Source organism: Capricornis sumatraensis, chromosome 1, assembly GCF_032405125.1.
Source record: "Capricornis sumatraensis isolate serow.1 chromosome 1, serow.2, whole genome shotgun sequence".
Lineage (NCBI taxonomy): Eukaryota > Metazoa > Chordata > Mammalia > Artiodactyla > Bovidae > Capricornis > Capricornis sumatraensis.
Window position 1 is genome coordinate 164,058,305 of NC_091069.1, and position 27,350 is coordinate 164,085,654.

The 27,350-nt window shown below is 37.0% G+C and overlaps 1 pseudogene; it reads right to left on the reverse strand.

Annotated features, from left to right (window-relative positions):
* Nucleotides 1-2,552: 2,552 nt before the first annotated feature.
* LOC138076229 (cell surface glycoprotein CD200 receptor 1-like) lies at nt 2,553-14,442 on the reverse strand (annotated as a pseudogene).
* Nucleotides 14,443-27,350: the final 12,908 nt, after the last annotated feature.

Consider the following 27,350-nt stretch of genomic DNA (forward strand, 5'->3'; position numbering starts at 1 on the left):
TACTTGTCAATATAATAAATACCATAGCCAATATTTACTGAGTATTGACTTTGTTCTAGGCACCATATTAAGTACATATACTATTTTATTTAATTAACACAGTAACTCTGTGAGGTGGGTATTTTCATTCTGCTTAACAGATGAAGAAATGATGAGACATTAACTAGATCTATTTTGGTGATCAATTCACAATATATACAAGCATCAAATACATTGTACACCTGAAGCTAATATAGTGTTATGCATCAGTTAAAAAAATCATGAGACAGAGAAGTACTGTACAAAGTCACACAGTTGGTAAATGAGAAGCCATATGTTGCCAAAGACATTACTGCTAATCAACAGATAATGTTTCCTAGAACAATGTGAAGGCATGGACTTTTGTCCTTGACTATCTACTGAATAAATATTATTAAATTATATAAAAGTATTGATACTTTATCAACAATAAAATAGCAAATAATAGCAAATGATATTTTTATGGCTGCCAGAATAAAAAATATTTAGAGAATGTATTAGAAAGGAGTTAATGTATTAATTAGAGTGGTTTCATCTGCCTGTCTGAGATTGTTGATATTTCTCGTGGCAACCATGATTCCAAGTTTGGATTCATCCAGCCCATCATTTCACTTGATGTACTCTGCATCCAGGGGCTTCCCTGGTGGCTCAGACAGTAAAGAATACGCCTGCAATGCAAGAGACCCAGGCTCGATCCCTGGGTCGGGAAGGTCCCCTGAAGAAGAGAATGGCTACCCAATCCAGTCTTCTTGCCTGGAGAATTCCATGGACAGAGGAGTCTAGTGGGCTACAGTCCATTGGGTCACAAAGGTCAACACAACTGAGTAGCTAATAGTTTCACTTTCACTCTGCATATAAGTTGAATAATCAGGGTGACAATATATAGCCTTTACATACTCCTTTCTCAGTTTTGAACCTGTCATTTGTTTCATGTCCAATTCTACTACTGCTTCATAACCTGCATACACGTTTCTCAGCAGGCAGGTAAAGGGGTCTGGTATTCCCATGTCTTTCTAAAGAATTTTCCACAGTTTGTTGTCATCCACACAGTCAAAGGCTTTAGCATAGTCAGTGAAGCATAAGTAGATGTTTTTTTTTTCTGGAACTCCCTTGCTCTCTGCATGATCCCATGAATGTTGGCAATTTGATCTCTTTGAAACCAGCTTGTACATGTGGAAGTTTTTGGCTCATGTACTGCTGAAGCCTAGCCTGAAAGATTTTGAGCATAACCTTGCTAGCATGCGAAATGAGTCCAATACTCTGGTAGTCTGAACATTCTTCGGCATTGATCTTCTTTGGGATTGGAATGAAAACTGAAATTTTCCAGTCTGTGACCACTACTGAGTTTTCCAAATTTGCTGACATACTGAGTGCAGCACTTTAACAGCATCATCTTTTAGGATTTGAAATAGCTCAGCTGGAATTCCATCACCTCCTATAGCTTTGTTAGTAGTGATGCTTCCTAAGGCCTGCTTGACTCCACACTCCAGGATGTCTGGCTCTAGGTGAATGACCTGACAATCTTGGTCATCTGGATCATAAGACCTTTTTTGCATAGTTCTGTGTACTCCTGTTACTTCTATTTAATCTCTTCTGCCTCCTGATGAGGGTGAAAAAGGAAAGTGAAAAAGCTGGCTTGAAACTCAACAAAAATTAAAAAAAAATAAGATCATGGCATCAAGTCCCATCACTTTATGGCAAGTAGAAGGAAAACATGGAAGCTGTGACATATTTTATTTTCTTAGGCTCCAAAATCACTGCATAAGTTGACTGCAGCCATGAAATTAAAAGATGCTTGCTTCTTGGAAGGAAAGCTATCACAAACCTAGACAGCATATTAAAGAGCAGAGACATCACTTTGCTAACAGAGGTCCGTATAATCAATGCTATGGGTTTTTTTTTTTTTTTTTTTCCATTAGCCATGTACGGATGTGAAAGCTGGATCCCTAAAGAAGGCTGAGTGCTGAAGAACTGATGCTTTCAAATCACGGTGCTGGAGAAGACTCTTGAGATTCCCTTGGACAGCAAAGAGATCAAACCAGTCAATTCTAAACGAAATCAACCCTGAATATTCATTGGAAGGACTGAGGCTGAAGTTCAATATTTTGGCCACCTGATGCAAAGAGCTGACTCATTGGAAAAGACCCTGATGCTGGGAAAGACTGAAGGCAAAAGGAGAAAAGGGTGGCAGAGGATGAGATGGTTAGATAGCACCACCGACTCAATGCACATGAGTTTGAGCAAACTCTGGGAGATAGTGAAGGACAGAGGAGCATGCTGCAACTCATGGGGTCACAAAGAGTGGGACATGCTTTAGTGACTGAACAACAACAGTGTTAAGTAAACTAATATATGTACTTATTATGGTGCCTAGTACAAAGTCAGTACTCAATCTGATAAAGGAAGACAAACATACTAATACATTGTTACATGTTAAAGAGTATCTTCAAATTAGGAGCAAAAGCTTTCTTATTTTCTGCTTGGTTATTCACAGTCTTCTGTGAAAGAAAATATTGAGCATCAAGTTCACTACTCTAAAGAAATAGGTGCTTGCATTGATCCAATTCCATGGACAGACTCTTGCTGCCAGTCAAGTGGGAGACAAAGCAGGACACAGGAAGGAGCCCTGCCAGGGCATGTACTCTGAACGGTCACTGTGCCTTTGCCCCAGTAAGGTTCTTGCTCAGTGACACAATCTCCCTCTGGGGTCCGGGAGGTCTGTGCAGAAAGCTTCTCTGAAACTTCCTTGCACACTGTAGTTCCCTTTTCAATTAGAACCAGGGACACCTCAGGGGCCCCTGCAGAATTGTAGGGGAAATGCTTCAGTCTTAACACATGCGACATGGAATTTAGACAGAGACTTGTTTCAGTCCAAAATCTGTTTATCTGAAACACCTCAATATATGATGTTCCTTACCTAACACTTTGAGGTGATACTCATGATGGAAATTCCCATTACTTGTTACTATTTGGCACATGTAATTCCCATCATGAGTGATGGCCACTGGACCGATCTGAAGGGCAGGATTCTCGTCAGGTCCAGAGGCCCAGGTTATTCTCTTGTCAGTACAGTTTCCTCCTGTGGTCTGATTTGTATCACGTCTGTAGGCTCTGAAGCTGGGCAGCTTGTCTCTGAGGACTATTTCCCATGTTACCAACACACTTGGCCACTGCACAGGAGGGCAAGTGAGCACAGCTTTTGTATCCACTAGTTCTGATAGTGAAGTTTTAACTGGAAATACATACATGAACACACAAACACAATCATAAGAGAAAAGCTTTATAAATACTTCATGTCTTAAAATTTATTCACAGCATATTACATGAAACTGTACTTGAAATTTACTTTGCAGGTGGTCTTCTTCCAGAAATATTAGACTTACATAAGAAGTAACATTCATGAAATATATATAAAGTGTAATATTAAATCCATCCAATGATTAACCAACTTCTTCCTGTATCATTAGGAAAATAACATATATTATATGTATGATGATTTTTTTAAGTGTCATGAAAATTAATTCAGAAGATTTGATATCTAGGAAACAAACTGATGAGAAAACAGAATCTGAATTAAAAGACAAAGACAGTGTTCTAAATCTAATCTTTCAGTCATAGAGACTGTCAGATTCATCTTATAATTCACACTCCTCAGGATAGAAATGAAATAATAAATGAATTTTTGTCTCTGCCTAAGTTTTGATGAGAGAGAATCAATCATTAACACAAAAACTAAACACTTGAGACAAATGTTAAGTAATGAAAACATATGGTACTTTCATTAAAAATATCTAGAATGATATATTTTTCTTTCTCTGACTTATTTCACTTAGCATAACATCCTCTAGGTCCATCTATATTGTTGCTAGTGGCAAGATTTTATTTTTTATGCCTCAGTAATAGCAACAGTAAAATAGTCCATTGTATAAATATATGTGTGTATCACATCTCTATACAGTCATCCATCCAGTCATCTTAATTCTGTTGAAGTACCAAAAGAAACATTTGACAGTATTAAATAAAACATCAAGATATCACGGATATAAAACACTATTTATAAACAAATGGAATTTTTAAAAATACCAAATCAGAAAGTAAAATTCAGTGGATGGATTAATTTCATCAGAATAAAAATGGGAAAAAAACCACCCAACTTAAAGTTAGACAAATGAAAAGTCCTCCAACCAATAACATAAAGAACAGATTTAAAAAAATAGAACTTCAACAGCTGGTGGGTCAATATAAAAAAGATTAAGACATGTATATTAGAATCCAGTAGCATATTAAAAGTACTATATACCATAACCAAGTGGGATTTACTCAGGAATATAAGGACAGATCAACATATGAAAATCAATTACTGTATTATAACACATCAGTACAATAAAAGACAAAACCACACCATATAATCATTTCAATTGATGCAGCAAAAGTCTTTGACAACACACTTTCAAAATAAAAACTCTCAACAAACTATGGATAGAAGTGAACACATGAATCTGATGAGACATTATAAATAAACCATTTCTAAACCAGTCTTAATTATCAAAGGCTAGATGCTTTCTTCTTAAAATTAGGAACAAGACAAGAATGTCCTCTCTTGCCTCTTCTATTCAATATTATTTTGGAATTTCCATACAGGCAATTAGACAAGAAAAAAAATAAAAGCATAATAGTAATTGTAAAGAAAAATGCTGGCTTCCCAAGTGGCGCTAGTGGTAAAGAACCTGCCTGCCAATGCAGGAGACATGAGACAAGGTTTTGACTCCTGGGTCAGGAAAATCCTCTGGAGGAGGGCATGCTAATCCACTCCAGTACTCTTGCCTGGAAAATCCCAAGCACAGAGGAGCCTAGGGGGCTACAGTCCATGGGGTCACAAAGAGTCAGACATGACTGCAGCAACTTAACACACACACACCAAAGAAAGAAGTAAAACTATTTCTATTTGAAGATGGCATAATCATGTACATAGAAAATACTAAGGAATCCATTAAAAAAACATTTCAACTAATAAACAATTTCAGTAAGTTTGCAGAATATAAGATTAATGCCTAAAAATCATATTTTCATATACTTGCAATAAAAAGTTTAAATTTAAAAAACAATTCCATTTACCATAGCATTAAAAAGAATAAAATACCCTGGAAAAAAATTTTAGAAGTGTAAAACTTTCGTTCTGAAAATACAAAACTCTGTTGAAAGAAATTAAATAAGACTTAAATATTCAAGAACACTCAGTATTGTTAAGATGCCAACACCCCTCAAACTAATCTACAAATTAGATACAACTTCTATCAAAATCTCAACTGAGTTTGTTTGCAAAAATTGACAAGTTGATTCTAAACTCATATGAAAATGCAAAAGATCCTGAATAGTCAAAATAATCTTTTAAAATGAAAAAGTTGGAGGATTCACACTTACTTATTTTATTTTATTATTTTTTTTTACACTTACTTATTTTAAAATCTGCCATATTTATTAGGACTCTATGATATTGACATAAGGATAGACATATAAAGCAATGAAATAAACTTTAAAGTCTAGACATAAACCAATGTATCTCTGCTCAACTGATTTTCAACAAAGGGTCAAGATCATTCAATGGGGGAAAACAGTCTTTTTAACAAATGGTGCTGGAGCAATTGGATATCTACATGCAAAAGAATAAAAAAGTTAACTCAATATTAATCAGACCTAGATGTAAGAGTTAAAAGTATAAAACTCATAGAAGAAAAAAATAGGAGTAAATATTTGGATTAGGTAAAGTTTTCTTAGATATGATGCAGAAAAGCATAAGTGGCAAAGGGAAAACTAGATAAATTGTATATCAGAACAAAGAAGTCTTGTACTTAAAGAACACTACTGAGAAAGTGAAAAGACAACCCGCAAAATGGGTGAAAACATTTGTAAACCATGTACTTAATAAGTGATTTATATCTGACATACAAAAATCAGTGCATGCTCAGTCGTGGCCAACTGTTGTGACTCCATGGACTGCAGCCTGACAGGCTCTTCTGTCTATGGATTTCCCAATGGAAAATTGGGAAAATTTCCTCCTCCAGGGGATCTTCCCAACCCATGGATTGAACTTGAGTCTCCCTCGTCTCCTGCATTGCAGGCAGAGTCTTTACCATTGAGGCATCAGGGAAGCCCCTAAAGGGTGTTTATTGAATAAATCATATAAAAAGTAAATAATCCAATTTAAAATTGAGCAAAATAAAAAAACTATTTGAATAGATAGTTCTCCAGAGGAGATATAAAAACATCACATCATCACATTAACACATGAAAAGATCCTTAATATTGTTAATCTTTAAAGAAATACAAGTAAAAACCACAATAAGATGTCGTTTCATCCCCACACAGGTAGCTATAGTGAGAGAGGTAGAAAATAACAAGTATTAGCGAGGATGTGAAGAAATTGAGTCTTTAACAAATCTTTGGTGAAAAATTTAAATTGTTCAGTCACTTTGGAAAATAATTTGTAAGTTCTTCAAAAAATGTAGAGTTACCATATGACCCAGCAATTCTACTTTAAGCTCTATCTCCAGAAGAATTGAAAATATACATCCACAGAAGTTTGTACCCAAACATTTGTAGGAGAGTTGTTCATAATAGCCCAAAAGTGGAGACAATCTTAATGTCCAAGTAAAATGTGGTATACTCTTAACGGAATATTGTCAGGCAATAAAAAGTGATGTAGTGATACACACTATAGCATAGAAGGACCTTGAAAGTGTTTTGATAAGCCAATCACAAAAGACCACGTATGTGATTTCATACATATACAGTTTCCAGAATAGGCAAACATATGAAACAGCAGTATACTTGAAGTTTCCTAGAGGAGGTGTTGTAGGGAGATGAAAGGGGAATTTATCCTTAAATCAAATACTGTAAACAGTTAATGCAAAGTAGCATACGCAAAAAAAAAGTCAATAGATTAGTTAAAATGGTGTTCTTAAAAATATTAGTTAACTCGAAGGCAGGAAAGAAGAAACAAAGGAGCAATAAACAGAGGGGACAAAGAGAAAAAGTGAAAGTGAAGTCGTTCAGTCGTGTCCGACCCTTTGCAACCTGTGGACTGTAACCCACCAGTCTCCCACATTGCAGGCAGACGCTTTACCAGGGAAGCCACTGGTGGTGCAGAGGTTAAAGTGTCTGTCTGCACTGTGGGAGACTGGGGTTCGATCCCTGGGTTGAGAAGATCGCCTGGAGAAAGAAATGACAACCCACTCCAGTAGTCTTGCCTGGAAAATCCCATGGACAGAGCAGCCTGATAGGCTACAGTCCATGGGGTCACAAAGAGTCGGATACGACTGAGCAACTTCACAAAGAGAAAACAAATAGTAAGATGATGGGTGTAAATTTTATCATATTAACAACTATACTCTATATTTAGACAAAAGCAGAGATTATCAGAAAGGATAAAAAAGCAAATTCCAATTATATGAGGTCTACAAAAATCGACTTTAAAATAAAGATGCAGATAAGTTGAAAGTAAAGGTTGGAAAAATATAAACTATGCAAACAGGACAAAAAAGCTGGAGAACCTATATTAATAAAAATAAAGTCTTCAAGATAAAGACTATTACCAGAGATAAAGGAAATTTTGTAAAATTATGTAGATTAGTTAATCAGAAAGACAAAATTATATAATATATATTTGTTATATATTAAAAAATGTATATATATCAAATAACAGAGCTTCAAAATACATGAAGCAAAACTGACAAAATTTAAGGGAGAAATAGACTATTGCACAGTCATAGTTGGAGATTTTGACATCTTTCTCCCAGAAATTAATAGGACAATTAGAATAAAATATTTTAAAGACAAAATATATGAACAGTATCAATTACCTTGATATAAAATATTTATGGAATAGTACACCCAATGTACAGAATACACATTCTCTTCAAGAGCTCTTGATGCCTTTACCATGGTTGACTATGTTCTGGACAATAAAGCAAGTGTCAATAAATTTAGAAAGATCAGGGGGAAAAATATATGAGTATCAAGGACTCTCACACTTTTGTTTTCTTTTGAAGGCAATATATTGTTAATTGTGTGACTCATCTTGGTCTCTTGCTCTTGATTTTATACATTCTGAAATAAAGAGAAATTTGCACTGGTATTTCTACTTTTGAAAAAAAAATACTTTCTTTCATATCTGTCAGTCTATTTTAAATAGTGATCCCCAGGGAGTAAAGAGTGTAGTCATACAATATTTGTGTAGTATTGCTCTCTCCCAGTCTAGATAGTGGTAATTTCACTATCCTTGTTCTTCATCTTGCTCTCCCTTCTTCCTTGACTAACTTTCAACTTATGACTTTGCTTCACACCCTTTGAGAAAGAACACCCCAATCTTCCCACTCAATCCAAGAATGACTTACATCTATACCATCTCATCTTTCTTCTCCTTATGGTAACCAAAATTTCAGAAATGAAAACTTGATTGAAATAAAGAGGTGCTTATTTGGGGCTTGCTGGGACTGCTGCAAAGGACAGACAGATCCAAGAACATTTGGACTGTATTCCACTGGACTACAAAATGGGAAAAGCTTATAAATGCAAGTTACATGAATTGTTTGTCATGAATTAGGATTGAAGCTGCCTCAGAAGTAAGGGCATTTGTTAAGCAAGGTGTATTTGTTAAACAAGGATTGGTTGGTGTTCGAAAAGATTACATGGTTGTGAAGAGAGTGGGGAACTTTGAAACAACAAGGATGCCACTAGCAGTTACTAGCAGCTATTGTTTTGAAAATAGCTGGTGGTGCCCTTGAGCTTGATCCAGTTCAGAAAAGTTCAAATTCTCAGTGATGCAGCAATGTGTCCAAAAGCACATCCACAGTGGCCATCCAGCTCCACTGTGGATGGCTGTAGTATAGTTATTCAGTTATAGTTATTTAAATGGTTTTAAATTTGCCATCACTACCAAAATCCAGTTCCTTCATTTATGCTCTGGATCCTATTGATTCTCATCATCTCAGTGTTTTTTTTTTTTTCCTCATTTAGTTAATAAATATCACTCTCAAGGAAGGGGCAAAAACAAGAAACCTGGAAAAATATTTCTTTTCAAGAAATAAGTCATCTTGACATTTATGATAATGACTGATAGAATATTTTTATGTAATATCTGTGAAATATCTATATTTTTATGAAATCAGCTTAAAGGTAAATTGTAGAATAGTAAATGATCCTAATTTTCCACTGGCTTTAATTATAAAATTGAGGTTTATATAATAGAAGAAAAGTCACAAATAAAGAATGAAAATTTATCAACAAATCAATGGGCAAATATTTAAAAACTATTCAGTTTTTAACTTCTTCCAATGTAAGGAGCTTGGAGGCCATCACTGCGTCCTAATAACAAGCCAAAATCTGAACAAAATGAAAAATCAACAATGGTATTTATATCCATAGGTAAAATAAGAATACATGGCAAACTACTCTCTAAATGGGAGATACCAACAGGGAGATACTTACCAAAGCAGAAACTCAGAAACTTCAAGGGAACCCATGACAGAATAGGAAAACCAGAACTGTAACTGAGCTTCTGGAGGCTCAACCTGGGCAAATCTGAGTTAAAAACTCAACAGGGACACAGTCATAGAGGGACCTTCACATTTTTTGTGAGTTTTACCTTCAGGAAATCAACCAGATTCTCACAATATATACTGGGGAAAATCCTGTCCTGCTGCTGGCTGGGAGAGGGGGAAAGAAACTATTTTAAAATGCATGAGGGCACACTGTCCTTCTTAACAAAGTCTGATTTCAAAAGAAACCATTTAACCAAAGCCTTCCCTGCTGGGGTTTAATCAGAGCCTAACTTATTTGAGAAAGGAAATAGTCTACTTCATTCATCCTAGTCAATCTGAGTTGTGGGAACAAAAACTGAGAAGCATTTGTAAAGTTCACAGTTCAGAGGCATTGGCTCACGAAAAGACAGACACCTAATTGTAGGCCTCTAAAATGCTTCCTCCTACTCCATTTTCTCACCACATTACTGAAGGTCTATTTACAGCAGTTCTTTTTACCAGTACATCACATCTGGGTATCAAGAAAAAGTTACATGACATACTCTTCAACACAGTTTGAAGAGACAGAGCAATTATCAGAACCAGACATAGCAGATATATTGGAATTATCAGACTTTGAATTCAAACAATTATTAGAAAAAGCAAGGGAATTCCAGAAAAACATCTACTTCTACTTTATTGACTATGCTAAAGCCTTTGACTGTGTGGATCACAACAAACTGGAAAATTCTTAAAGAGATGGAAATACCATACCACCTTACCTGCCTCCTGAGAAACCTGTATGCAGGTCAAGAAGCAACAGTTAGAACCAGACATGAAACAATAGACTGGTTCAAAATTGGGAAAGGAGTACGTCAAGGCTGTATATTGTCACCCTGCTTATTTAACTCATGCATCGTGGGAAATGCTGGGCTGGATAAAGCACAATTTGTAATCAAGATTTCAGGGAGAAATATCAATAACCTCAGATATGCAGATGACACCACCCTAATGAAAGTGAAGAGGAATTAAAGAGCATCCTGATGAAGGTAAAAGAAGAGAGTGAAAAAGCTGGCTTTAAAAAATCAACATTCACAAACCTAAGATCATGGCATCTGGTCCCATCACTTCATGGCAAATAGATGGGGAAACAATGGAAACAGTGACAGACTTTATTTTCTTGGGCTCTAAAATCACTGTGGACAGTGCTTGCAGACATGAAATTAAAAGACACTTACTCCTTGGAAGAAAAGCTATGACAAAGCTAGACAGCAGCATTAAACAGCAGAAACATTACTTTGTCAACAAAGGTCCCTATAGTCAAAGCTATGGCTTTTCCAATAGTCATGTATAGATGTGAGAGCTGAACAATAAAAAAGGCTGAGCACCAAAGAACTGATGCCTTCAAACTGTGGTGCTGGAGAAGACTCTTGAGAGTCCCTTGGGCTGCAAGGAGATCCAACCAGTCAATCCTAAAAGAAATCAACCCTGAATATTCATTGGAAGGACTGATACAGAAGCTCCAATACTTTGGCCACCTGATATGAAGAGCCGATTCATTGGAAAAGATCCTGATTTTGGGAAAGATTGAAGGCAAGAGAAAGGGATGACAGAGGAGAAGATGGTTCGATGGAATCACCAACTCAATGGACATAAGTTTGAGCAAACTCCAGGAGATGGTGAAGAACAGGGAAGCCTAATGTGCTGCAGTCCATGGGGTGGCAAAGAGTCAGACAAGACTGAACAACAATATGATTAATATGCTAAGGGCTTTAATGGATAAGCAGACAACATACAAGGGCAAATGAGCAACATAAACCGACAGATAGAAACTCTAAGAAAAGACCATAAAGAAACACTAGGGATCAAAAAAACTGGAACAGAAATGAGAAACACCCTTAATGAGCTTATGAAGAGTTATTAATAATTAATACTGGGGAAAGAATCTCTGATTTAGAGGACATATCAGTAGAACTTTCAAAAATTGAATAGCAAAGAGAAAAAAGATTTTAAAAAATAGAGTGTCTAAGGACTGTGGGACAAATACAAAAGTTGCAACACGTTAATGGAAACACAGAAGGAAAGAAAAAGAAAAAAAAGGAAAAGAAAAGAGATAAGAAGAAATATTTGAAACAATAATGACTGGAAATTTCCCCCAAATTAATGTCAAAACCAAACCAAAGTTCAAGGAGACTTGGAGAACACCAAGCAGGATAAATGTCAAACAAACAACTACTAGTGGGCATATCAATCAGATTCAGGCATATCATATTCAAATGAAATAAAAAATGAAGAAAAACATCCTGAAGAGAGCCAGAGAAACAAAGCATCTTACTTACAGAGAAACATAGATGAGAATTACATCTGTATTCTCCTCAGAAACTGTGCAAACAAAAGAGAGTGGAGTGAAAATATTTTAAACATTGATAGAGAAAGACCCCTCCCACCTAGAGTTCTGTACCTTATGAAATTATCCTTCAAAATTAAAGAATAAATAAAGACTTTCCCATATAAATAAAAATTGGAGAAAGTTATTGCCAGTAGCTCTGCCATACGGAAATGTCAAAAGTTCTTCAGAGAGAGGAAATAATACAGGTCAGAGACTCAGACCTGTGTTGGAGAATAAATAAGTAAAGGTAAAATAAAAACTTATTTTATTTACTTTTAATTGATCTAATAGATAACAGTGTTCAAAATAATAATAGCAACACTGTTTTCAGTTATACAATTATATTATTATTTGTTTATATATAAGTGAAATGAATGACAACATTGATACAAGGAATGGCCAAAGTCAAGAATATTAGTAATTCTGAATGTTGGCCAGAATGTGAAACAACATGGACCCTCATTGACAGCTGACAAGAATCCAAAATGGTACAGCAACTTTGGAAGATAGTTTGGTGGTTTCTCAGAAAACTAAACATACTTTTATCATATCAATCCAGCAATAGTACTCCTTGGTATTTACCCAAAGGAGCTGAACAACTCATGTCCACACAAAAACCTACACACAAATGTTTATAGCAACTTTATTCATAAATGCCAACATCTTGAGACAATCAAGGTGCTTTTCAGTAGGTGGATGGCTAAATGAATTGGTACATCCAGATAATGGAATATTATCCAGTGCTGAAAAGAAATGAGTTATCAAGCCAAGAAAAAATACTGAGGAAACTTAAATACATATTAAAGTGAAATAAGCCAATATGAAAAGGCTACATACTGTACAATTTCAACTACATGGTTTTATTTAAAGGTGAAACTGTGGAGACATTAAATAAATCAGCGATTAGCAGGATTCAGAGGGGAAGAGAGAGAGAAACAGGCAAAACACAGAAGATTTTTAGGGCACTGAATCTTTGTATGATACTATAATGATAAGTATATGACATTATACACTTGATCAAATCCATGGACAGTACAACCCCAAGAGTGAACTTTATGTAGACTGTGGACTTCAGGTGACAGATATGCGTCGATCTAAGTTCATCAGTTGAAATTAACATAATGCTCTGGTGAGGCATGTTGATATTGGGGGAGAGGCTATGTGAGTGAAGAGTTAGGTGATATTTGGGAAATCTCTGTACCTTCCTCTTAATTGCTGTTAACATAAAACTACCCTTAAAAAAATAAATCCGAAAACGTGCACACTTTTTTATAATTAGTGAATGTTTCATGTTATCAAATACATAAGGCAATCTTATATGATTTTCTTCCTTTGGACAGATAATAGAGTCAATTACATTAACAGGTTTTAATTAAACTTTCCTCCTGGTGACTCAGAGGTAAAGAATCTGCCTGCAATGCAGAGAACATAAGAGACTCAGGTTCAATCCCTGGATCAGCAAGATCCCCTGGAGGAGGGCATGGCAACCCACTCCATTATTTTTGCTTGGAGAATCCCTTGGACAGAGAAGCCCGGCAGGCTACAGTTCAACGGGTCACTAAGAGTTGGACACAACTGAAACAACTTAGAACAGCAGCACAGTTACCTTGTTTTTAGCCATTTATTTCCTGCCACACCTAAATATTTCTCTATCTCTTTACATGAGTCAGAATCTGCTACTGACTTTTGAGTTCATCCAAAATGTTCCTCCCCACTCCCAATTTCTTTCTGCTTTCCCTGGCCCTAGATTGCTTTCTTTCTTTCTCCAAAGAACAGATTGTTTTCTCCCTTGACTAGATGTAATATGGAAGCATGACAGCCAGTGTTTCTCAGAATATTGTGAAATATCATTGGGATCATTGCAAGAAAAAATGGGATTCAAAGGTTTGTTTCTGGCTACCCAAGTATGCTCTCATCAGCATCACTTCACTCATTTATTCTGCATGTTTGCACTTATGAGTAAGATTCCACTTGTACAAAGAATTCTGGTCGGAAGTTGAAAGATAAATAAAAATTAATTATTTATCATTTATATGTTCTCATAGTCCCTGAACCTCATTTTCTGAAAATTGTACCTACAATTTTCTTACCTCTATTTAAAAACTGCAAAACCCCAAATAGAAATTTAAGGTTTCCTTTTTAGCCTTGGGACTAGAAATATCAAAGCAGGAAAAGCTACACACCAGTAAATATTAACGTCCAAAAACTAAGAATTCAATTGACTCAATAAAAATACAAACCAAAAAAAAAAGGAGAAAAAATACTACATTTGTCTAAATACAGAAGTTTAGTTTTATTCCATTCAGGGGTCCCCAGTATTATTCTGGACTTCGCTAGTCACTGCAACATTGGAATAAAGTAAAATCAGCAGGTTTGTTAGATAATGCACAAATCTATCATTGCTACTAGAGCAAACCATAAAACATCTTATAAATGGATCAAGAGCATCCTCATCACTATTGAAAGACAGCTTTAATTTTTGCTAAAAAATGTCATAGAATCAGACTTACCAGACATCGTGATAATGAAGGAGATCAGTAATGTCTCAGCTGAAGTCCTCCCAAACTTCTGCTTTTGGGGTGGTCGGTGTTTACTATAATACAAATCCACTTAAATCCGTCCAGATCTCTATCTTTCGGTCACTTTTGTTTACTCTCAGTTCAACAGTATGATGTATCATTTTTCCTAGCCATTTTAATTTATCTTTATCTCGGTTCTATATGCTTTTGGCTGGTTAACAACTGACAGGAAATGTCTGTGGATTTTGCTAAGTGATAAGGCCAAAAAAACCAAGGCTTACTATCCATTGGTTTTCTCACAGTACTGAGGCGATGAGATAAATTACACAGCAATTCTTTCAAAAGTTAGCATGTTTGGAAGTATAAATTACATAGGTAAAATGCACAAATCTTAAATTTACAGAATGATGAATTTTTATACGTGTATACACCAAAACCAAGATAAGGCCATTTCCTTTATTTAAGAAGTTTCCTTCATGCTCTGTCTTTGTCAATAGCCTTCCTCAGAAATGAACACTACTCTGAATTCTGTCACCATCACCCTCTAGTCAGGGCATCAAAATTTTGTTTAGACAGTTTTTTTTGTTTTAATTGTATTTATTTGTTATCTTTGGCCTTCTGGGTCTTCATCATTGCATGAACTTTCCTCTAGTTGCAGCAAGAGCAGGCTCTAGGGAGCATGGGCTTCAGTTGTTGCAGCTTCCAGCTCCAAAGCACAGACTCAGTAGTTGTGGGTGCCCAGGCTTAGTTGCTCCACGGCATGTGGGATCTTCCCAGATCAGGGATTTAACCTGTGTCTCTGGCATTGACAGGTGAATTCTTTACCACTGAGCTACAGAAAAGCCCCTGATCAGTATTTTTAAAAAACTAAAAACTATATTAAAACTGACCCACTGATCTTCACATCAGTTTTGAGCTTGATTGTAGGTAGTATTTGAGTGGCCCAAATAATAGTAAAGGAGACTTCTAAAGAGTAGTGCCTAAGTTTCCTAAACAGCTTAAAAATATTTTATTATGAAAATAAGTAGAAGTATAAGAAGTTCTTGTAGGTTGGTCCATAACCAAGTTCTCCATTATGTAGTGTTAGCCAAGAAAACAAATCTAGAATTCTAAGAACCTATAACAATATCTTCAATTCAGTTCAGTCGTTCAGTCGTGTCCAACTCTTTGAGACCCCATGGACTGCATGCAGCACGCCAGGCCTCCCTGTCCATCACCATCTCCCGGAGTTCACTCAAACTCATGTCCATTGAGTCGATGATGCCATCCAACCGTCTCATCCTCTGTCATCCCCTTCTCCTCCCACCTTCAATCTTTCCCAGCATCAGGGTCTTTTCAAATGAGTCAGTTCTTTGCATCAGGTGGCCAAAGTATTGGAGTTTCAGCTTCAGCATCAGTCCTTCCAATGAATATTCAGGACTGATTTCCTTAGGATGGATTGGTTGGATCTCCTTGCAGTCTAAGGGACTCTCAAGAGTCTTCTCCAACACTACAGTTCAAAAGCATCAATTCTTTGGCACTCAGCTTTCTTTATAGTCCAACTCTCACATCCATATGTAACTACTGGAAAAACCATACCTTTGACTAGACAGACCTTTGTTGGCAAAGTAATGTTGAGTTGTAAAGTATATTTAAAGTATGTTATATTTTTATAACAATATTATCTCGGCATATTCATTGATTCAAGGTGGCAGTCCATTGTTAGAGGGTTTGAACTTGTAGTTCAGGAAGGTATATGTAATCATTAGTGATATTTGTATCCAAGTGAAAGAAGTAGTTGTGGTGGTCATTATCAGAGATGTAGAGTGGGAGGTTGTAGTGGCAAACTAGAGATGGGAAGCAGGAGAAGGCACTGGGGAGTGAATGATTTCCCTCCCTAGGGGTCCTAGGGGTGAACCTATATGAGGTCTCCTGGGGAAAGCAATGTTCTCCATTAATTTTTAGAATGACACAGATAGATTTCCCTTTAGACATGAGAGTACAGGGAGAGTGTAGGGAACTATGACTTTACAGAGCCAAGGAGTATATCAGGATTATGGGCTAAGCAAACAGTGAGGGGCAGTTTTTTTGCATCAGAAGTTCATGGCAGGACTTCCCTGGTGGTTTAGTGGGTAAGACCCCATGCTCCCAATGCAGGGGGCGCAGATTCCATCCCTGATCAGGGAACTAGATCCCCCATGCTGCAACTAAGAGTTTTCATGCAGCAATTAAAAGATTCCATATGCTGCAACTAAAGAGATCCCACATGGTGTAACTAAAATTTTTTAAAAAAGATTCCATGTGCCGTAATGAAGATCATAGATCTCACCTGCCAACTAAGACTTGGTCAAATAAATAAATAACCCAGTCAAATAAATAAATAGTTTAAAAAGAAGAAGTTTATGGGCCATCATACATAGTCCAGAGACTTTAGAGTTATGACAGGAAATCCTAAAACCTGCAAATGAATAAGTCTCTGAGAGCAGTCACAGAAGTACCTATTGATTTTAACTTAGACATTAGAGCCTTTTGTTGGGGTGCCATTTAATGTGAGCTCATTTGTAAGTAGAAGCATCAGAGAGATTAAGCAAAATTGGTAAATGAGGAATGTGCTGTCTATGATTTAATTTAATTTTTTAAAAAAACCTTGGCTGAGCTAGGTCATTGTTGCAGCATGCAGGCTTTTCTGTAATCGTGGCATGCGGGCTTCTCTTGGGGACTTCTCGCTGTGCTGCACAGGCTCCAGGGCACATGGGCCAGTAGTTATGGCACATGGACTTTCTCTAGTTGTGACATGCAGGCTTAGTTGCCCCATAGCATGTGGGATTGTAGTTCCCTGACCAGGGATCAAACCCGTGTCCCCTGTGTTGGAAGGCTGATTCTTAACCATTGGACCATCAGGAAAGTTTAATTTAATTTTAATTTAATACTTATTATGTCAGAATGTTTATGCTCACTCTCTTAGTCTGTTCAGGCTGCTATTAAAAAAAAAAAAAAAAGCCACGGACTGGGTGACTTTTAAACAACAGAAAAAAAGGTTTTTTCACAATTCTGAAGGCTGAGGAGTCCAAAATGGATGCACTGATAGATTTGGTGTCTGGTGAGGACCAGCTTTCTGGCTCATGGACAGTCTTTTCATTGTGTTCTCACATGGTGAAGGGGACAAGCTAGTTCACTGGGACCTCTTTTCTAAAGGCACAACCCCACCCATGAAGGCTCCATCCTTATGACCTAATCACTTCCCAGGCCCCCACCTCCAAATACAACCATTTTAAAGGAACAGGTTTCAACACATGAACTTGGTGCCACAAGTGCCTAATCACTTCTATTGCCCTAAGGTGGCTCCCACTTGGGCTAGTATCTAACTATGGCATTTAGCCAATTAGAATTGCTCATATTTAATATTCCAACAGCTTAGAAACTGGGGTAAGGAGAGACAAGGAAACCACCAGCAGACACCGCAGCAAGCAACAAGATTAAAGTAAAGCACACTGACTTTCCAAACTATTCTCCTCATGGTTTTGAATGAATCAGTAAGCAAGAACAGACCCCCAAGAAGCTATACAAGTCAGCAGTCATGACCACTTTATCCTTCTGACAGTGTCAAGTATTTTATAAGATTGAAAGATTTTTTTGACAACAGAACACAACACAACACTCACATAGATAAGAGGCAGAATTCTTTGTTACTTAAAACTCCAAATGAGAGAAGTCTGCCAAACAAGGCCACGCAGGGTTAGGGACAGGCTAACAGCAAAAAATATACTGTATTTGTTTTTCTCCATCTGACATATTCACTAAGCAAAATACCCTCTAGGTCCATCCATGTTGTAGCAAAGAAAATGTCATTCTTTTTTATAGCTGAGTAATTCTATGTATATACCACTTCTTTATCATTCATCTGTTAATGGACACGTAGGTCACTTCCATATATTGGCTATTGAAAATACTGCTGCTAAAAACATTGTGGTGCATATGTCTTTTTCAAATTAAGTTTTATGTTTTATTCAAATATGTACCAGGAGTGGAATTGCTGGATCACAGGATAGTTCTATTTTTAGATTTTTGAGGAATCTCAGTACTGTTTTCCATATCGACTGCACCAATTTCCATTCCTACCAACAGTGCATAAGGGCTCCCTTTTCTCCACATCCTTTCAAACATTTGTTATTTATTGCCTTTTGATGATAGCCATTCTGACAGATGTGAGGTAATATCTCATTGTGGCTTTGATGTGCATTTCCTTGAGGATTAGAGAGGATGGGAATCTTTTCATGTGCCTATTGGCTATACTTTCTTCCATTCGGTAGGTTCTTTTCATTTTGTCAATGATTCACTTTTCTGTGCAAAAGCCTTTAAATTTAATTAGGTCCCACTTGTTTATTCTTACTTTTGTTTCCTTTATCGGAGAAGACATATCTGAAAATATATGTCTAAGACTTACATCAAAGAGTATTCTGCCTATGTTTTCTTCTAGGAAGTTTATGGTTTAGTCTTACCTTTAGATATTTAATCCATTTTCAGTTTATTTTTGTATATGGTATGAGAGAATGTTCTAATTTTACTCTTTTACATGTAGCTGTCCCATTTTATCCCTTATTGAAGGGACTGTATTTTCCCCATTGTGTATTCTTTCCTCCTTTGTCACAGATTAATTGACCATAAATTCTTGGGTATATTTGTGAGCTCGCTGTTCTGTTCCATTGATCTATGTATCTGTTTTTGTGCCAGTATGATTATTGTAGTTTTGTAGTATAGGCTGAAATCAGGAAACATGATACTTCCAGCTTTGTTCTTTTTCCTTAGGATTGCTCTGGCAATTCTGAGTCTTTTGTGGTTCCATAAAGATTTTAAGATTCTTTGTTTTGGTTCTGTGAAAAATGTCATCGGTGTTTTGGTAGGAATTGCCTTAAATCTGCAGATTGCTTTGAGTAGTATGGACATTTTAACTATATTAATTTTTCCAGTTCATGAACAAGGGATATCTTTTCATTTCTTTGTATCATCCTGAATTTCCTTCAGCAGTGTTGTATAGTTTTCAAAGGCCTTTCGCTTCCTCAATTAAGTTTATTCCTAGGTATTTTATTCTTTTTAATGTGATTTTTTTATATTCATAGATAGATAAACTTTATTCCTATGTTTACATAAAATTCAATTGATGTTGAACAGGAAAATGTTTTCCCAAAGGGTTAATATTTATCAAACAATGTCTTAGTTTATCTCTGAATTCAGTTCACTGACACATTATTATTAGTATCCACCCTCACTAATCATTTTCACACAATATTTAAAAGACTTTGGGTGTCACTTACCATTCTCTGGCTATCTCTTAAACTACTTTCAGTTACACGAGAATGGCAAGGTTTTTATCTGTTCGTACTATATTCCATTGGAGGCAAAAATATATCCCTCAGTTCTCTTGTTTAAACTATGGCTGTTCCACAGTATGGAGAACAGTATGGAGATTACTTAAAAAATTGGAAATAGAACTGCCATACGACCCAGCAATCCCACTGCTGGGCATACCACACTGAGGAAACCAGAATTGAAAGAGACACATGTACCCTAATGTCCATCACAGCACTGTTTACAATAACCAGGACATGGAAGCAACCTAGATGTCCATCAGCAAACAAATGGATAAGAAAGCTGTGGTACATTTATACAATGGAGTATTACTCAGCCATTAAAAAGAATGCATTTGAATCAGTTCCAATGAGGTGGATGAAACTGGAGCCTATTATACAGAGTGAAGTAAGTCAGAAAGAAAAACACCAATATAGTATACTAATGCATATATATGGAATTCCCTGGTGGCTAAGATGGTAAAGCATCTGCCCCCAGTTCAGGAGACCTGGGTTCAATCCCCAGGTCAGGAAGATCCCCTGGAGAAGGAAATGGTAACCCACTCCAGTATTCTTGCCTAGAAAATCCCATGGTTGGAGGAGTCTGGTGGGCTACAGTCCATGGGGTCACAAAGAGTCAGACACGAGTAAGCAACGGAATTTAGAAAGATGGTAATGATGACCCCATATGTGAGACAGCAAAAGAGATACAGATGTAAAGAACAGTCTTTTGGACTCTGTGGGAGAAGGCAAGGGTGGGATGATTTGAGAGGGTAGTGTTGAAAGGTGTTATTATCATGTGTGAAGCAGATCACCGGTCCAGGTTTGATGCATGAGACCGGGTGCTCAGGGCTGGTGCACTGGGAAGACCCTGGGGGATGGGATGGGGAGGGAGGTGGGAGAGGGGTTCTAGATGGGGAACACATGTGTGCCCATGGCTGATTCATGTCGATGTTTGGCAAAAAACACTACAATATTGTAAAGCAATTAACCTCCAATTAAAAAAAAAAAAAAAAAACTATGGATGTTGGCAGTGTCCAAATGAAGAACTTAACGCTAACACACAAAGAACACAGTATAATCTCTGTATAACAGTAACTTTGCTTTAAATTTTTCTCATTAAAAAATTATTTTTATTATATCTCTATAAGAAAGTTATAAAAGTACCTGTAAAACATTGAAAAGGTTCTTTAAAAATCCTGGAATGAAAAATTCTGAAGTATAAATTATAGTACATCTTCTATGATTTGCAAACAAGAATAAAATACATTCCTCAATCTAGAATTTCTGAATGATTTTGACAGGAATTTTCCAGAAGGAGGCAGAACATCAGACCTTAGCAATTTTCTATTTTCATCCCAATTGAGTTTTTGAAAAGCTATAAAAACTGTTGATAGGTATAGTTCACACAGGAACTTGCTTCTGTCACTAATGATGAGGTTAGTCTGAAGGACAGAGATTTGTATCCTGGACACACCAGGCTCTTCCATGCAACTGATTGAAGTGGTCTTCTCTTACTTTTTCCCTTATGTTTTAAATAAAAGAAAATATACATATGGTAAAAAGCAGCATAACCTAGAAAATCTGATGTCTTCCAAATCATCAGTCACATGAATAATCTTCAAAGTGAAGTCAACCTTGGAGTCTCGTCATCTGAAAATTATTCTCAGGACTTTTAGAAATTGTTAATTTTCTCATATATTACCTCTGTTACAGAGGAAAGCCACAAAGTCTTCTTCTTTAAAAAAAATAAATACCTTACTAGAAAGCAGTACACACAGTCTGCTCAGAGACAAGACAGGCAGGCAGCACCTTGTACTGTATGGTTCTGGCCCTGGCTATGGGCAGAGTCTCTTGTATCAACTGGAGACATGGGCCAGTGTCAGGAGCTCAGCAGAGCATTTCCTAAATTCTTTGGATCCCCCTGGCCAGTTGCACATGCTCTGGGAAGAGCATGACATGGTTGGTTCTGCACTTTTGTTTCCTGGGAGCTTTTTGATTACTGATTCAATTTCATTACTAGCGATCTGTCTGTTAAGATTATCTTTTTCTTCCTGATTCAGTGTTGGAATATTGTCTGTTTCTAGGAATTTATTCATTTCTTCTAGTTTGTCCAGTTTTTTAGCTTATAAATGTTTGTAGTATTCTCTCGTTATTTTTTTGCATTTCTCTGTGATATCAGTTGTAATTTCTCCTCTTTTATTTCTTATTTTGTTTATTTTAATCCTCTCTTTTTTTTTTTTTCTTTATGAGCCTGGTCAAAGGTTTATCAATTTTGTTTATTTTTTTAAAATTGGTTTCACTGACTATTTCTATTGTTTTCTTTTTCTTTTCTTTTCTTAAGTTCTCTATTTTGTTTATTTCCTCTCTGATTTTTATTATTATTCCTTCCTTCTGCTGACTTTGGTCTTTGTTTACTCGTCTTGGTCTAATTCCTTTAAAGGAATTAGGTAAGGTAGGTTATTTACATGAGATTTTTTTCTGTTTCTTGAGATAAGCCTATATCACTATGAACATGCCTCTTAGAAATGCTTTTGCTATATCCCATGGATTGTTACCCTGCTTATTTAACTTATATGCAGAGTACATCATGAGAGACGCTGGACTGGAAGAAACACAAGCTGGAATCAAGATTGCCAGGAGAAATATCAATAACCTCAGATATGCAGATGACACCATCCTTATGGCAGAAAGTGAAGAGGAACTAAAAAGCCTCTTGATGAAAGTGAAAGAGGAGAGTGAAAAAGTTGGCTTCAAGCTCAACATTCAGAAAATGACGATCATGGCATCTGGTCCCATCACTTCATGGGAAATAGATGGGGAAACAGTGGAAACAGTGGCAGACTTTATTTTGGGGGGACTCCAAAATCACTGCAGATGGTGACTGCAGCCATGAAATTAAAAGACGCTTACTCCTTGGAAGAAAAGTTATGACCAACCTAGATAGTATATTCAAAAGCAGAGACATTACTTTTTTGACTAAGTTCCGTCTAGTCAAGGCTATGGTTTTTCCAGTGGCCATGTATGGATGTGAGAGTTGGACTGTGAAGAAGGCTGAGCATCGAAGAATTGATGCTTTTGAACTGTGGTGTTGGAGAAGACTCTTGAGAGTCCCTTGGACTACAAGGAGATCCAACCAGTCCATTCTGAAGGAGATCAACCCTGGGATTTCTTTGGAAGGAATGATACTAAAGCTGAAGCTCCAGTACTTTGGCCACCTCATGCGAAGAGTTGACTCATTGGAAAAGACTCTGATGCTGGGAGGGATTGGGGGCAGGAGGAGAAGGGGACGACCGAGGATGAGATGGCTGGATGGCATCACTGACTCGATGGACGTGAGTCTGGGTGAGCTCCGGGAGATGGTGATGGACAGGGAGGCCTGGCGTGCTGCGATTCATGGGGTCGCAAAGAGTCAGACACGACTGAGCGACTGAACTGAACTGAACTGATGGATTGTGGAAAGTTGTGTTTTTATTTTCATTTGTCTCAAGGTTTTTTCCTGATTTCCTCTTTGATTTCTTTATTGGTTTTTTAGTAGCATGTGGCTTAGCTTCTATATGTTTGTGTTTTTCCCCCATTTTTTTGCTGTAATTGATTTCTACTTTCATACTGCTATGGTTGGAAAAAATACTTGATATAATTTCTGTCCTCTTAAACATACTGAGACTTGTTCTGTGGCGTAGTTTATGATCTGTCTTGGAGAAAGTTCCATGTATGTGCTTATGCAAAGAAAGTGTATTCTGTTGGTTTGGATGAAATGTCCTATAGATATCTGTTAAATCCAACTAATCTAATGTGTCATTGAAGATCATTGTTTCCTTATTGATTTTCTGTCTAGAAGACACCTATTGATGTAATTGTGGTTTGAAATCACCTACTGTTATTATATTATTGTCCATTTCTCCCTTTACATCTGTTAATATTTGCTTCGCATATTCAGATGTTCTTATATTAGGTGCATGTATGTTAACAAATGTTACATCTTCTTCTTGTATTGAACCTTTTATCATTATATAATGCCATTGACAAAAAGTTATAGAATTTGTTTCAAAGTTTACTTTGTTGAGATGAGTGTCACTACCTTAGTTTTCCAGTCATTTCAAATGCACGAAACAGCTTTTCTCACTCCCTAACTGGAGAAGGCAATGGCACCCCACTCCAGTACTCTTGCCTGGAAAATCCCATGGATGGAGGAGCCTGGAAGGCTGTAGTCCATGGGGTCGCTGAGGGTCAGACACAACTGAGTGACTTCACTTTCACTTTTCACTTATATGCATTGGAAAAGGAAATGGCAACCCACTCCATTGTTCTTGCCTGGAGAATCCCAGGGACAAGGGAGCCTGGTGGGCTGCTGTCTATGGGGTCGCACAGAGTCAGACACGACTGAAGTGACTTAGCAGCAGCAGCAGCAACTTTCAGTCTGTATTTTTTTCATTGAAATATAGTTGATGTACAATATTATATAAGTAACAAGTGTACAATATAGTGATTCACAACTTCCAAAGCCTATACTCCATTGATAGTTATCACAAAACACTGGCTATATTCCCTGTGTTGTACAATATATTCTTATAGCTCATTTTGCATGATAGTTGTATCTCTAAATTCCCTACTCCTATTTCTCCCTCCTCTTTTGCTCACTGCACTGGTAACCAGTAGTTTGCTCTATAAATCTGTGAGTCAGTTTCTTTTTTGTTATATTCACTAGTTTCTTATATTTTTTTAGATTCCACATGTAAGTGACATCATACAGTGTTTTATTTTCTCTGTGACTATTTCACTTAGCATAATACCCTTCAAGTCCGTCCCTGTTGCTTCATTGCTTCAATTGACAAATTTTCATTATTTTGTGTTTTTGATATCATATTTTACATCTTTTTGTCTATCACCTACTTATTATAATTATATTTAATTTTCCAATTTTTGTCTGTTAACCTTGCTTATTTAAATGGTTGATACCTAACCTTCTTTATATGTTTGCCTTTACTAGTGAGAATCTTCCTTTTCTATAAGTTCTTAGTTCTTGTTGTAGCCTTTTCTCTTCTGCTTAAGGAAGACTCTTGAGCATTTCTTGTAAGATCCATTCAGACGAACTCTTTTAGGTTTTGCTTCTGAGAAGCTCTTTATTTTCCCTTTAATTCTGAATGATAACTCTGTTGGGTAGAGTGTCCAAGGTTGTAGATTTTCCCCTTTCAGCACTATAAATATATCATGTCCCTCCCTTTGGCTTGCAAAGTTTCTACAGAAAAATAGGCTGATAGCCTTATAGGGGCTCCTTTATTTGTGACTCTTTTTATGTCCCTTGCTGCCTTTAAAATTCTGTCTTTATCTTTAACTTTGCCATTGTAATATGATATGTTTTAAATCATACCAATGTTTTCTTAGGTCAGTTTTCAACACAATAGAAATAAAAACAAAAATAAACAAATGGGATCTAATCAAACTTATAACCTTTTGCCCAGCAAAGGAAACCATAAACAAAGTGAAAGGACAGCCTACCGATTGGGAGAAAATATTTGCAAACGATGCAACACATCATTTAGAAGCTAAGGACTTAGCTTCTAAAATATGCAAACAGCTCATACAACTCGATAGCAAAACAACAAATAACCCAGTTTTTAAAAATGGGCAAAAGGCCTAAATAGACATTTCTCCAAAGACACACAGATAGCCAAAAAAGCATATAAAAAGATGCTCAACATAACTAATTATTTGAGAAATGCAAATCAAAACTACAGTGAGTTATCAGCACACACTGGTCAAAGTGGTCACAATTGATGTGGATCCCTTTGGGTTCATTTTGTTTGGGAATTTCTTCAATTTCAGGAATCTTTCAGCTGTAATTTCACCAAATATATTTGCAACACTTTCCTCTCTCTTCTCCTTCTGGGAACCCTATAATGCAAATATTAGTATGATTGATTTTGTCTCAGAGCTCTCTTGAAATTTATTTTTTAATTTGCTTTTCTATTTGGTGCTCTGATTGGGTGATTTTCATTTTTCTGTCTTCCACATTGCTTATGCATTCTTCTCTATCATCTAATCTGCTCTTAATTCTTTTTAGTGTAATTTTTATTTCAGTTATTGCATTCTTCACCTGTGACTGATTCTTTTTTACATTTTCTAGATCTTTGTTAAAATTCTCACTGTATTCATCTATTCTTTTCCCAAATTCAGTTATCATTTTTATTACTAGTGCTTCAATGCTTTTATCTGGTAAATTATTTATCTCTGTTTCACTAGGTTTTTTCAGGGCTTTTTTCCATGTCATTTACTTTGAAACATAGTCCTCTGTCTTCTTATTTTGTTTAACTTTCTCTGTCTCTATGAAATTGGGTGAAACAGTTACCTACCCTATCTTAAAGGGATGTTCTTGGGTGGGAGCATTACCATCCAATGCCACCTGTGTGTGCCTGGTGGTTTTTGTGACATAGCTGGAACTGAAGTGAGCATGGGTCACATATATCCCCAAGGTGTCCTGGCAACCATCACTTTGGTGGGATGTAAGGCTGGAGGTGGAGGAGTAGAGACAGAGCCAGATGTGAGCTTCTTCTGTGCCTAATAGAAGTCACCGCCCTATCTGAGTGGGCAGATAGGGTGCAAACTAGGGGCAAGGCCCAAGGGTTTGGAGCAGAAGCTCTGAAGAGTTGGGTTTCTCCCCATGTGTGTGATGGCACTCTCTGCCTTGGTTGGGATAGTGAAAGGGACCTGGGGGCTAGTGACTTCACGTCTGTGCTGGGTCACGTTTTCCCCATTGTGCGTTCCTTGGTTAGAGACTGAGTCAGGTCAGAGGGTTTAGAGTCACACTACTGAGCTCATTTTGCCCCTGCTGAAATATTAGTGTCTACCATGGAACTAGTTTAGCTCCCCCTAAATGTGGGCAGGAACTTGTGTGCTGGTAAAGGTTGCCTCCACCCTGGTCTGAAGCAGGGTTGGGTCTGAACTGGTTCTGTTTCCTTTAAGTGTACATGCTGTTCTTGGTAAGGACAGCCTTCACAATGGAGAGCAGTGTTAGAGCAAGAGGGGATAAAGCTAGGTATACACAAGGGCTTCTCTGGCAAACCGGCCAGAGCCCCAGGCAGTTTTCAATCTGTTTCTTGTATGTTGTTCCTAGGAGTAAGCAACCATGTGCAATGCTCTTCAAGAGTGTTATAATACATACACACAATGGAATATTACTCAGCTATAAAAAGGAACACATTTGAGTCAGTTATGAGGTAGATGAACCTAGAGCCTATTATACAGAGTGAAATAAGTCAGAAAGAGAAAGACAAATACCATATATTAATGCATATGTATGGAGTTTAGAAAGATGGTACTGATGATCCTACATGCAGGGCAGCAAAGGAGACACAGACAAAGAAAAGACTTTTGGACTCGGTGGGAGAAGGAGAGGGTGGGATGATTGGAGGCAATAGCACTGAAACATATAAATTACCATATGTAAAATAGATAACCAGGGAGAGTTTGATGCATGAGAAGAGCACCCAAAGCCAGTGCTCTGTAACAACTTGCAGGGGTGGTATGGGAGGGAGGGGAGTTGGAGGGCTTTGGGGATGAAGGGGACACAAGTGTACCTAAG